The 13,733-nt window shown below is 44.4% G+C and overlaps 1 protein-coding gene across 1 annotated transcript in view; it reads left to right on the forward strand.

Moving 5' to 3' along the window:
- Positions 1-3,644: 3,644 nt before the first annotated feature.
- Positions 3,645-13,733, forward strand: part of CSAD (cysteine sulfinic acid decarboxylase) — a 126,883-nt gene continuing 116,794 nt past the window's right edge. The window contains exons 1-2 of the mRNA XM_073546174.1: positions 3,645-9,320; positions 9,772-9,843. The gene's annotated coding sequence lies outside the window, so the exon portion shown is untranslated. The remainder of the gene's footprint in view (positions 9,321-9,771; positions 9,844-13,733) is intronic.

The raw sequence follows: 13,733 nt of genomic DNA on the forward strand, positions 1-13,733 counted from the left end.
TGCTGTGCTAGGGAAAGGATCTGGCTGTATTGTGCAGTGTCAAAACGCAAATGGAGAAAAAAACGGCTTTGGATTGCTTTGCAATAAAATAATCTCTATTAATCTGGCAAAAAAAAATTTCCTAGCCAATTATACCTGGGGCTAGGTATATACAGTCAATATATCCTATAGATAACAGCAGCAGACAGCAATGAAATGGACCCTCTTGATGTATGCAATGATATCTATATATACACAAATACAGTGCCTGCAGGCCTTGCACTGATATGTATAGAGTGACGTACACTCCCCTGCCTACCTAACATTGCAACCTATATACTCCGGAATTAGTCCTTAGAAGGACTGTTTTTTTAGCTGGATTTGAGTAGTTTAGGATGGTAGACCCCACACTGACTAATAAATCCCCAAATCTGAACCTATCTCAATCCGGAGCTGAATGCACCGAGCAGGGCGTCATCCGGTCTCTTATACCCCTGATGATGCTATGCGGCCAGCCAATCACTGCACAACCACAACAAAGATGGCAGCGGCGTTACAGTGCCTGGCAGACATGTTGATTGGATCTCTAAAGACCGCCAGAAATGCAGAGTGGAGACTCGAGATCCCGCAGAGTAATCCCAGAAATGCTCGGTGCTTGCCGAGTACAACGAGTACCGTGATGCGAGTAGTGGCGAGCACATTCGCTCATCACTATTGACAACCTTCCCAAAGGCTGAAAACAATCCAGTCTTCTATATTGTTTCTAGAAAGCTGTAGGATATTGTCAAGACTATTTTGTAAAGTTGCAGCGCGTTTGTGTTGTGATCGGGTGAAATTATTTTATTAGGAGGGTCATACATTTATGTCATCAACATTCAAAACCCCAAGGCAAGTATTTGCTAGAAAACAGGCTTTCCACGTTGCCCCCATGGACTTACACACGTGGTCAAAATTGTTGGTACCCCTCATTTAACAACAGAAAAACCCACAATGGTGACAGAAATAACTTGAATCTGACAAAAGTAATAATAAATAAAAAATCTATGTAAATGAACAAATGAAAGTCAGACATTTCTTTTCAACCATGCTTCCACAGAATTAAAAATAATACAACTCATGAAATAGGCCTGGACAGACATGATGGTTTCCTTAACTTAATATTTTGTTGCACAACCTTTTGGGGCAATCACTGCAATCAAACGATTCCTGTAACTGTCAAGGAGACTTCTGCGCTTCACGACAGGTATTCTGGCCCACTCCTCAAGAGCAAACTGCTCCATTTGTCTCATGTTTGAAGGTTGCATTTTCCAGACGGCATGTTTCAGCTCTTTCCAAAGATGCTCAATAGGATTTAGGTCAGGGCTCATAGAAGGCCACTTCAGAATAGTCCATTGTTTTCCTCTTAGCCATTCTTGGGTGATTTTAGCTGTGTGTTTTGGGTCATTATCCTGTTGCAAGACCCATGAACTGTGACTGAGACCAAGCTTTCTGACACTGGGCAGCACATTTCTCTCTAGAATCCCTTGATACTCTTGAGATTGCACAGATTCCTGACACCCTGTGCCAGATACAGCAAAGTAGCCCCAGAACATAACAAAGTCTGCTATTTTACAGTAGGGACAGTGTTCTTTTCTTGATATGCTTCATTTTTCCATCTGTGAACATAGAGCTGATGTGCCTTGCCAAAAAGTTCCATTTTTGTCTCATCTGTTCATAGGACATTCTCCCAGAAACGTTGTGGCTTATCAGCATGTAGTTTGGCAAATTCCAGTCTGTTTTTTATGATTTTTTTTCAACAATGGTGTCCTCCTTGGTTGTCTCTCATGAAGTCCACTTTGGCTCATACAACGACAGATGGTGCCATCTGACACTGATGCTCCTTCAGCTTGAAGTTCACCTTTAATCAATCTGTTTATAAGTTTTTCTGGGCTCTTTTGTTACCATTCGTATTATCCGTCTCTTTGATTTGTCATCAATTTTCCTCCTGCGGCCACGTCCAGGGAGGTTGACTACAATCACATGGAGCTTACATTTCTGAATATCTGCAACTGTAGTCACAGGAACATCAAGCTGCTTGGAGATGGTCTTATAACTCTTACCTTTAACATGTTTGTCTATAATTTTCTTTCTAATCTCCTGAGACAACTCTTTCCTTCGCTTCCTCTGGTCCATGTTGAGTGTGATACACACCATGTCACCAAACAGCACAGTGAGTATCTGTAGCCCTCTATACAGGCCACTCACTGATTCCAAGATTGTAGACATCTGTGATGCTAATTAGTGGACACACCTTGATTTAACATGTCCCTTTTGTCACATTATTTACAGGGGTAAATCATTTCTGTCCAGGCCTATTTCGTGAGCTTTATTTTTTTTTTAATTCTGTGGAAGCATGGTTGAAAAGCAATGTCTGACTTTCATTTGTTCAGTTTCATAGATTTTTAAGTTATTATTTTTGTCAGATTCAAGTTATTTCTGTGACCATTGTGAGTTTTTCTCTCATTAAACGAGGGGTACCAACAATTTTGACCATTTGACCACGTGTGCATTTACACATATACACACACCAACCACAAATGTTGTTTCTATCTCCCTGTAGCTCGTATTTTTACATAAGGAATGGACAAGGCAACTGTTAGGTGGATTCATAACTGGCTTAGTGATCGGACCCAAAGAGTGGTCGTAAATGGCTGCACATCCAGTTGGAAGAATGTCTCAAGTGGGGTACCACAGGGCTCTGTCCTGGGCCCTGTATTGTTCAACATCTTTATCAACGATTTAGATGAAGGAATTGAGGGTAAACTGATTAAATTTGCTGATGACACAAAGCTAGGAGGGATAGCTAATACTAGAGAAGAGAGAGAGAGGATTCAAAAAGATTTAAATAAACTGGAGAAGTGGGCAGCAACTAACAGAATGGTTTTTAACAGGGAGAAATGCAAAGTACTACATCTGGGCAATAAAAATGGAAAAAGCATATATAGAATGGGAGGAATAGGGCTAAGTGACAGCACATGTGAAAAAGACTTGGGTATACTAATAGATCACAGACTGAATATGAGTCAACAGTGTGATGCAGCAGCAAAAAAGGCAAATGCAATTCTAGGATGTATTAACAGAAGCATACAGTCTAGATCACGTGAAGTCATTATTTCCCTCTACTCCTCTTTGGTCAGACCTCATCTGGAATATTGTGTCCAGTTTTGGGCACCACATTTTAAAAAAGACATCAACAAACTGGAGCAAGTTCAGAAAAGAGCGACCAGAATGGTGACCGGTCTGCAAACCCTGTCTTATGAGGAAAGGTTGCAGGATTTGGGAATGTTTAGTTTGCAAAAGAGAAGACTGAGAGGAGACTTAATAGCTGTCTACAAATATCTAAAGGGCTGTCACATTGTAGAAGGATCAACTTTATTCTCATTTGCACAAGGAAAGACTAGAAGCAATGGGATGAAACTGAATGGGAGGAGACACAGATTAGATATTAGAAAAAACTTTTTGACAGTTAGAGTGATCAATGAGTGGAACAGGCTGCCACGAGAAGTGGTGAGTTCTCCTTCAATGGAAGTCTTCAAACAGAGGCTGGACAGACATCTGACTGGGATGATTTAGCGAATCCTGCTTTGAGCAGGGGGTTGGACCAGATGGCCCAGGAGGTCCCTTCCAACTCTACGATTCTATGATTCTATGAAGGTTGTGTTCACACCGTGCTTTTCTGCAGCTTTTTTTTAATCGCATGTAAAGTGCAGAGTGCTGCAAGAAGAATGCTGCATACATTTGTAAGGAGGTGGCGGCAGGGAATCTCGTGTGCCTTCTCTCTCCTGGATGCTGTTCACATGGTTACATGTGGCACCTCATTGTTATTGATGTGATATGTAATGTAATGTTTATACATTGTGATGTCATGTACTGTTATGGGATTAGGCCTAGAATAGGATCTTAGATAGTATAGGACCATAGTGGGGTAGAATAAAGGGGGCACATTAGAGATAGAAATCGGCATAGAATAGAGTAGGAGATAGGCAGCACAGGGGTTAACTAAGTGGGAGGAACAGCACAAAGCAGTGAAGTATAGTCAGGACACTTCCTGATTAGATGCAAAACACAAGCCGCGGAGACACCATCACATGTTTCTCAACGCAAGCAATGACTAGCCAGGTCTTTCCCCTGGAGGGAACAACCACGGGAAGGGCATTCTCCAATGAAGGAAACCACCTATGCCAAAACATGGTATCCATCTACAGACAGCTGTTTCGGGGTATTGCCCCTCATCAGTGTGGAGTAGGAAACTGGCTAGTAGGAGCAATGCCTAGTAGAAGACTGTGAAAAATGAGGATGAATGAACTCATGGAGATCAACATCCAACACTGCGGAGACACCATCACGTTTCTCAACGCAGTGATTCTAGGGCAATGCCACCCACCTTGAGATACATAACGGTCCTTCCATATTCTGCCACTCATCCTCTCTCTTGGGACATCCACACAGCGCCCCCTAGCGGGCACAGTGGTCATTAAACCACATTTGGTATTGCAACTTGTTTATCAGATTTGAAAATAAGTGTCAGTTGCAGGTGTGAGGGAGACTGAAAAGGTCGTGTTATGTGCGGCTTTGGTGGTGAGAGGAGGTAGGAAATTGAGGTTCCTCGTCTAGGACAAGCGGGTAGTACAAATAGCACCCTTTTTGGAGTGCCCCACGCTACAGCAATAGAGTGCTGAAACAAGCGAAGGAGCTGCAGGGCTGCGCAGCAAATTTTTCTGGATACTCCGATCCATTTAAGGTTAGCTAATCTTCCCCCTTCACACAGCACAGTTAATCAAATGAAAAGTTACTGCCATCCTCTCAAGGCCGGGACCGAGAAAAGGCTTTGACTGACACAAAGTGTAAGGAAAATTGTATCTGCTATCCAAGACTGTTATATGGAAAGACATAAGAATTGTTACAAGTATTCAGTAAAGTTGATCTTTCAAGTTTGCACGGGACCCCCGGTGTATGCTTCTTTCGTTCGCGGCCTCATACCTTGCCGGCATCAACATAACTCAGACTCATATATCCGTCAACTTCCCCCTTTATTAATTGCCACCTAACCTAGGGATTGTTAGACCCATCGGAATCACCGTGACTGAACCATCCTCCGAGGTACTAGGCCCTGCATCCCACAAGGCAGTGCGACATCTGCGCTCCCGCTGTCACTGAGGAGCAGACCGCACACCTCTTTCTGCTCTCACTGCCGGCGGTAAACTGAGACCTCTTTCCTGCTCTTCCTGCTCACTGCCGGGCTTAGCCACGCCACCTCTCCCCATGTCATGGGAGCGGTAAAGTTCCCCATTCCTTCCCCGAGCAACACTGGACGCAGCCTCGACAGTTCCGGACCCGGTATGACGCAAGTACCCGCAGCCCGGTCTTCCTCCTTACATGTCCAAATTTGGGAGAGGCCTTACATTCACTGCATAGGCAAACAGTATGGGAGTAGCAACTTCCTAATAATGGGAACATTGCTTTCAGGTGGCCATCCTGTACATCTGTTCAAAGGGTTATTGGGGTGCTCCCAAATTTGGGGCAGCCTTGCATTCACTGCATAAGCAAACAGTATGGGAGTAGCAACTTCCTAATAATGGGAACATTGCTTTCAGGTGGCCATCCTGTACATCTGTTCAAAGGGTTATCGGGGTGCTCCCAAATTTGGGGCAGGCCTTGCATTCCCTGCATAGGCAAACAGTATGGGAGTAGCAACTTCCTAATAATGGGAACATTGCTTTCAGGTGGCCATCCTGTACGTCTGTTCAAAGGGTTATTGGGGTGCTCCCAAATTTGGGGCAGGCCTTGCATTCACTGCATTGGCAAACAGTATGGGAGTACCAATGTCCTAATAATGGAAACATTGCTTTCAGGTGTACCTCCTGTACCTCATTCCAAAGGGGTATTGGAGTGCGTCCAAATTTTGGGCAGCACTGCCACTCACTCAATACACAACAACAGTAAAGGAGACCCACTCTTTAATAATGGGAACAACAAAGCATAGCTGGCTGATGGTTGAATAGTAAAGGCCGCCAGATGGCCCTATAAAAATAGGCTTTGTGCCTTGCAGAGTCCCTTGTTCATAAATGAAACAGGATGTGTCTGATGATGTGTCACACACCACATGGCCAGCTAAGGTTGTAAAATGACATTTCCCAGTGAATTAATTTATCTTATTTGAAAGCAATGCTAAAGTTGAAAAACGCATTAAAAAAGCTACGTGTGAACATAACCCAAGTGGTGGAGCATTTTTTTTTTGGTTATTTATTTTGCCTTATATACAAGTCATTACCCGGGAAAGGATGTTCCTTAGCATATTTCCCAGGAAAATCCATTTTGTTTTAGTTTTTGTGTTTTAGTGTGCGCCTGTAAAAATGGCGTAAGACTCTGACAACATTGGAAATGCTTCCAGGGGTCTTCCCTATGTTGTTTCCATGTCATTTGAGCACTGCTCCCATCGATTTCTGCAATTTTTAGTCCATCTGCAGACCCAGGGCCACACCTATAATGAGGCGATTTGAGCCAGCTGCTGAAGCGGCAGGCAGCAGGGGGCGGCATTATGCGCTCTGCTACCCGCAGCACCTACAATTTAGCCTCCGCACGCTGGTGCTGCGGTAGCGTGCAAAGCCTTGTAATTGATGAGGTCACAGGAGGGAAGGAGTCAGGGCCCCCTGATCATGTGACCCCTGACTCTTCCCCTCCTGTGACCTCATCACAGGTCCTGTGGCACAGCCCTCAGTGTGTACAGGACTCTGCTGTGTTGGTTGTCATGGTGCTGGATCAGTAAGTTTATGTGTGGCGTCGGGGGGGTTTTACAGGGTGGATGTAGCAGAGCCGTGTGCGAGGTGTACAGAGCAGAGCTATGTGTGTACAAGGTGTACAGAGCAGAGCCGCTTGTGTGTGAGGTGTAGAGAGCGGAGCCATGTGTGTACAAGTTGTACGGAGCAGAGCTGCGTGTGTACAGAATGTACGAAGCAGAGCCATGTGTGTACAAGGTGTACAGAGCAGAGCCGCTTGTGTGAGGTGGCTGGAGTGGAGCCGTGTGTGCGAGGTGTACGGAGCAGAGCCATGTGTGTACAGGGTGTATGGAGCGGAGCTGCGCTTGTGTGAGGTGTTCGGAGCAGAGACATGTGTGTACAAGGTGTGCGGAGCCGTGCCGCACGTGTGCGAGGTGTACGGAGTGGAGCCGCGCTTGTGCGAGGTGTACGGAGCGGAGACGCGCTTGTGCGAGGTGTACGGAGCAGAGACGCGCGTGTACGAGGTGTACAGAGCAGAGATGTGTACAGAGCGGAGCCGCGTGTGTATGGGGCGTGCAAAACGGAGCCCTGTGTGTAAGAAGTGTATGGACCTGAGCTGTGTGTGTATGGAGTGGAGCAGAGCCGTGTGTGTACGAGGTGTATTGAGCAAAGCCACATGTGTACAAGGTTTATGGAATGGAGCCATCTGTGTACAAGGCGAACAGAGCGTGGCTACGTGTGTAAAAGGTGTACGGAGCAGAGCCGTGTGTGTGCGAGGTTTACGGAGTGGAGCCATGTGTGTACGAGGCATAAAAAGCGGAACCGAATGTGTATGAGGTGTGCGGAGCCATACGTGTACAAAGTGTATGGTGGGGAGCATTCATACCTCCCAGCGGGACAGTCCCAATTTTGAGAGAGAGTCTGCCCCAGCTGGGAGCTTATTTTTCCGACAAACACAGGAGTACAAGGCGGAGCCCAGAGGAGCACTTTAAAATTCGCACGTGACGTTCCACGGGAAGTGACATGCTAGAAGCTGACCGGAAATGAGGTAATTTCAGGAGTAGATTGTGACGGACCCATGGAGGCACTTCAGGGAATGCTTCAGATACATCACCGTGTCCTCCTCCAACAGCACGGACAGCGGGATCACCTTGGACTCAGGGATGTCAGCCATGTGAGAGGATCATGGTATGTCCTGCATCGGGAGGCTCAGGCGGGCATTAAAATGGGAGCTGGGCTGCTATAGTATCTTTATAAAATCTTTCTTTCTTTCTCTCTGTTCTTTCTTTCTTTCTTTCTCTAATCTTTCTTTTTTTCTCTCTCTGTTCTTTCTTTCCTCTCTTTCTCTCTCCTTTCTTTCTTTCTTTCTTTCTCTCTGTTCCTTCTTTCTTTCCCTTTCTTCATTCTTTCCCTTCTTTCTTTCTCTCTCTGTTCTTTCTTTCTCTCTCTCTCTCTCTCTGTTTTCTTTTTTCTCTCTCTCTGTTCTTTCTTTCTTTTCCTCAGTACCAGTCAGTGTGCCCACAGTACCAGTAGAATAAGAGGGGTAGGAAACTAGGTGGCACTGGTCACATTGAGCCTCTCATACTTTTTACTGGTGTATAATCATATGCCCTGAGCACCCCCATAAAGTGGGCCAGCCCCAGACAACAGGGTACAAACAAATCACTATTACTATCATTCCAAGTGGACAATTATATACAGTGGCATGTAAAAGTTTGGGCACCCCTGGTCAAAATTACTGTTATTGTGACAAGTTAAGCAAGTTGAAGATGGACTGATCTCTAAAAGGGCTAATGTTAAAGATGACACATTTTCTCTGTATTTTAGGCCAAAAAAATTATATATTGTCATTTTAAAAATTACAATAAGGAAAATAGGCCAATGCAAAAGTTTGGACACGCTGCATAGTTAGTACCTAGTAGCACTCCCTTTTAAAAATATCACAGCTTGTAAACGCTTTTAGTAGCCAGCCAAGAGTCTTTCAATTCTTGTTTGATGGATTTTCATCCATTCTTCCTTGGAAAATTCTTCCATTTCTGTGAGATTCCTGACTCGTCTTGCATGCATTGCTATTTTGAGGGCTAGCCAAAGATTTTCAATGATGATCGAATCGGGAGACTGTGAGGGTCATTGAAAAACCTTTAGCTATCGCCTTTTGAGGTAGTCTATTGTGGATTTTGATGTGTGTGATCATTATCCATTTGTAGAAGCCATCCTGTTTTCAAATTCAGCTTTTTTACATACACATGGTGTTATGTTTGCATCAAGAATTTGTTGAAATTTCATTGAGGAATAGGAATAGAATAGAACAAGGAATAGAACAATTGGCTCCTTTTGCATACCATAGTCTCTTGGTGAAGACCACGTGACATTGCCAGTCACGGTATCTGAACACGTTATACAGGTCCTTTCTAACTATAGAACCTGCCGACGCTCACCGCGCCCTCTGCGGCTATTATTCACTTCAACAGTTCACCCAGCAAGCTCATCTTCGGTTGGGACACAACTTCAGGATTTATTGCTCAGTAGCGAGCACAAGACAAACATCGAATCCAGTCATCTGTATAAGACACTTCTCTCACAAAGGTATCGGACTCTGCCCATTCATTTAACCCTAGCGCTTGCAGCGCTTTTACATAGAGACGTTTATATTAATCTATAGCGCTACAATTTTTTATATCTAGAAATGCACCCTCATAGTATGAGAGTTGAATTTGTGAGTAAACTCACTTGAACTAATTGGGCACATGTCTGCTTAATAGTGCCATAATACTCCTACCGCTTAGGAACTCCTGAGTTTATATGCTTCTAGCACTGACAGCGCTTTTGTAAAAAGACGCTTTTTTTTTAATCCATAGCGCTAGTTTTATATGTTCAAGAATGTACCTTCACATTATGAGAATCTAATTTGGGAGAAATTTTGTTTGCAATAACTAGGCACATGTCTGCTTAATATTGCCAAAATAAGTGTGTCCTTATGGTATTAGAGTCAAACTTGGGGGATAGACAATTTTTAATATTCATTTGGTTATTGCAGGCATTTGCTAAATAGCCACGTCTCTCTTCATCCACTATTGAACATCTTTCAACAACCAAAAATAAAAATCAGGTACTATTATTTTTTTTCTTTTTTTGGGTGAATACTATCAGTAATGTTTTGTTGACTGAATCAAAGCGCGAGTATATTTATATATTTATATATTCACACATTTTTTAAGTAATATATTGGGCCCATTATACTGTATGAAGTAATATATAGGGCCCATTATACTGTATGGAGCATTATATGGGGCCCATAATACTGTATGGAGCATTGTGTGGGGATAGGGGATGACTTTCTGTTTGTTGTGGATCTGACCGATGGGACCTCCATGATCCTGGGAAACGTAGCTTTGAAGAGCACCAGGTAAATGGAGCTGTGGTCGATCATACGCACTGTGGTGCCATTCACATGTAGCTCTTCAAATAACTCCTTTAAGAGAGTGATGAAGGGATGACAAAGTATAGCAAAAATTCACTGATCGGGGTGAGGAGTGTTATAGTTTGTGGGCTGGTGAGATTTGTGTGGCAGGGCTGCATTTTGTCCCAGTCCTGCCCTGTGCCAGGCCTACCATTGCCATTAATGATCCTTGTTCTGGATGCTTCTGTGTTGTTCTTGTATGTGCGTGTGATGGTGCTGACATCCTTGTGTTTGGACACCTTTTTTTTCTATTTATCTAAATCAAAATGTCCACTATTGTACTGTTTTACAGGATAGATGTAAAAATCTACTTTGTGTGCGGGGGGGCATCATTTTGCTGTTTGCCTCAGGCAGCAGAGAGGCTAGGTTCACCCCTGTGCAGACCACCGAGGAAGTGGGGCAGGCGTGGCAAAATGCTTGAGTTTCCCATAGACTTACATTGAGCACACGAGCATTCCAATTTGCTCGACCCGAGCAACGAGCACCCGAGCATTTTAGTGCTCGCCCATCACTATACACAAATGTATATCCACATGTGAATGTTATTGAATACTGTCTATTAAGTAAAATAGTTGTGATGTGCATGAGACAGTCACCTGATAAGGTTTATACTGTTAGGGGGTGATACAGAAAATCAGGGTAAGGGGAGACGGAGTCAGCTCACCATTATCCACTGCACCTTGCTTGGATGAAAGCCTCCGCCCGGAGCCGTCCAGGTCTGGACACTTCAAGAGTAATATGAAAAAGAAAGGGATTCTACACCAATGGTTAAATGTTTAAAACTTCACATTTATTTTGTCTTCATAAAAAAGGACATTCTGGTACACCAGACCATGATTAAGACTGCATAAGTCGAAACACATCAGGCCGGTTGGTGGTTAGTGGGTGACTGTGCCTCATTAGTATTCTCCAGATTCTTTTCTTTTAGTTACATCTGGACTATCCACCCCATACTGTTATATTGTGGCGGTATTCTACTTTCAGGTAGAGAGAATTGTTGCTTTTATGTCCAGATGAGCAAATCGATTTGCAGGACACTGGTGAAGACCCCGAACTACTGATGTGGCTGCTGGTCAGGAGCCCTGCGACCCGGCTCTTACCTGCCAGAATCCCCAGCACCTCCTCTGATTAGTAGATCCTGCATGACGTCATGTGTGTCTTAGGCTGTGTGCACACATAGCGTTTTTTTTCACTGCATTGTTTAACGTGTGATTTTGCAGCGAAAACACAAAAAAAAAAGCATCCCATGCAATCCTATGGCATGCCTCACATGCTGTGCTAATGCTGCGTATTTTTCCGCGGCGGAACCGCATCGCGGAAAAATACGCAGCATGCTCATTCTTTGTGCGGAATCGCGGGAATTCCGCACACATAGGAATGCATTGTTCTGCTTACTTTCCACATGTGGCTATGCCCACCATGCGCAAAGTAAGCGGAAAATGTGTGGATGGTACCCAGGTTCTCAAGGAGAGGAGAGTCTCCTCCGGGCCCTGGGTACCATATCCCTGTAAAAATAAAAATTAAAATAAAAAATCATGTTATTCTCACCTTCCGGCATCCCTCGCAGCGTCACCAGGCCTCAGCGATGCTTCCGGCAAGTCCCGTTCCCAGCGATGCCTTGCGACAATGACCTTTGATGACGTCGCTGTCTCGTGAGACCGCGACATCATCAAAGATCATTGTCGCAAGGCATCGCATAGGCGGCCTCAATAGTAAAAAGTTGCTCACACTTGTCAAACACTATGTTTGACGAGTGTGACCAACGCGTCAATCAGTTTTCCAAGCGATGCTACAAATCTCATGGAAAACACTAGCATTCTGCAAGCTAATTATGCTTGCAAAACGCTATTTTTTCGCGGGAATTACAAATGCTGATTTCTTGCGTATTTCCCACAGCATGGAATTGCGGAATTCCGGCGAAAATTTCCGCGGCAGTTCCGCAACGTGTGCACATAGCCTTACACTACATCAATTACGTTGTATCAGACATACAAATCAGAAGAGGTGTCGGGGCTTCCAGCAGGTAGGACGTGTTTCGGATGGCTCCATACCGCTGAACTAGGGTCCTGTGAATTTAGTCTCTCATCATTTCTACTTCTATAATGTCAAAAACAGCTAAGAAGGAAAAATGTGCTGGATACAATTGATTACATAATCAATATTTTATTGAATACCAAAAAAGGCAGGTGAGCCAGAAAACCAAAATATTGCATACAAAAATGTTTGACAGAGCAATCACATAAAGAAGAAGAAAAAGAAATAAATAGCAAAGTATTTGAGCATAACAATAAAGATGCAGGGTAAACATTAACAATATGGTGATAATAGACCAGAAGTCACCCTGATAGAGAGAATGAGTCCAAGGATCCTGTAATAGCAAACATGTATGTGATGTAGTTGCTTCGCCTTCTAACAGTGGAGAGTTACGGTAATAACATTTTTAATGGCCTGATTCCTATTATGATCATTCTGTGCAACGTCAATTGTGGTATATAGCATTTTCATAAAAATAAAAAAAACAGAAAGTCACATTGTATGATTTTTACATACGGTAATTAATTTGCATTTTTTTCATGAAATAAGTATTCGATCACCTACCAAGCAGCAAGAATTCTGACTCTCACAGACCTGTTACTTTTTTCTTTAAGATGCCTGGGTCTCCCTCCCAGGGCTGTGGGGTACTCGGTACCGGGCCGGTCTCTCAGAGGGGATTGTCACAGCAGCAGTGACCCGGTCCATGGCCCTAGGCGCCCAAGTAAAAGGGAGATTGTATGATGTTTTGTAATGGAAATGAATAGTTCGTGACGCCACCTGTGGTGTTCGGCAAGGGAGGTGTTAAGCCGACGCTGCATGCAGATCCTCTGGGACTGATGGTGTGGTGCAGCAATGGTGTTATAGCCCTCTACAGGCAGTGCTGTAGTCCCAGGGCAGAGTAAGTGAGGTGACACGTAGTTGGTGTGGTGTCAGGCGCAAGGGATGTAGCAGTGCTGGACGGGTTGGCGCAGGAATGAGTGGAGGACACCAGGCATGTAGTTCCAAAGCTTTACTCACAGTCTGTTGTACAAACAGGTTCCTGCCTCCGTGCCGTGTCCTCCGGGTTAGGGACTCAGTCACCCCCCAGGCCAGATGGAATACTCCTTTCCAACAGTCCACCAACTTGTGCCTTTCTGAACGTCTCCTCTTATAGCGCCTTTAGATGAAGTACTCCTAGTACTGAGTTACACTGGAGTTCCTCCTCTCTGATGTTCCTATGAACTCTACTTGTACGGCAGACAGCTGTAGCCTGCTTCGGGGACTCCTTGCTGCTAAGTCCCGGCTCACTATCCAGTTGCTGTTGTGCCCCCAAGTCTTGTGTGGGAATAAAGTGGTCACTACTTCTATTCCTCCGGTGTCTGCTGCAGGACCATTAGTATCCATACAATCTCGGGGACCGGGCCCCGGCCTTGCGCTTAGAACTTCTAGGAAGGGTTCTCTTCTCACCCACGTCCTCTGTTCTCTTTTACTCCTCACGTTCCGTACTAATCCTTTCTTTCTATGGA

Source organism: Dendrobates tinctorius, unplaced genomic scaffold (genome assembly GCF_039654945.1).
Source record: "Dendrobates tinctorius isolate UK_male_01 unplaced genomic scaffold, ASM3965494v1 ptg000145l, whole genome shotgun sequence".
NCBI classification, from domain to species: domain Eukaryota; kingdom Metazoa; phylum Chordata; class Amphibia; order Anura; family Dendrobatidae; genus Dendrobates; species Dendrobates tinctorius.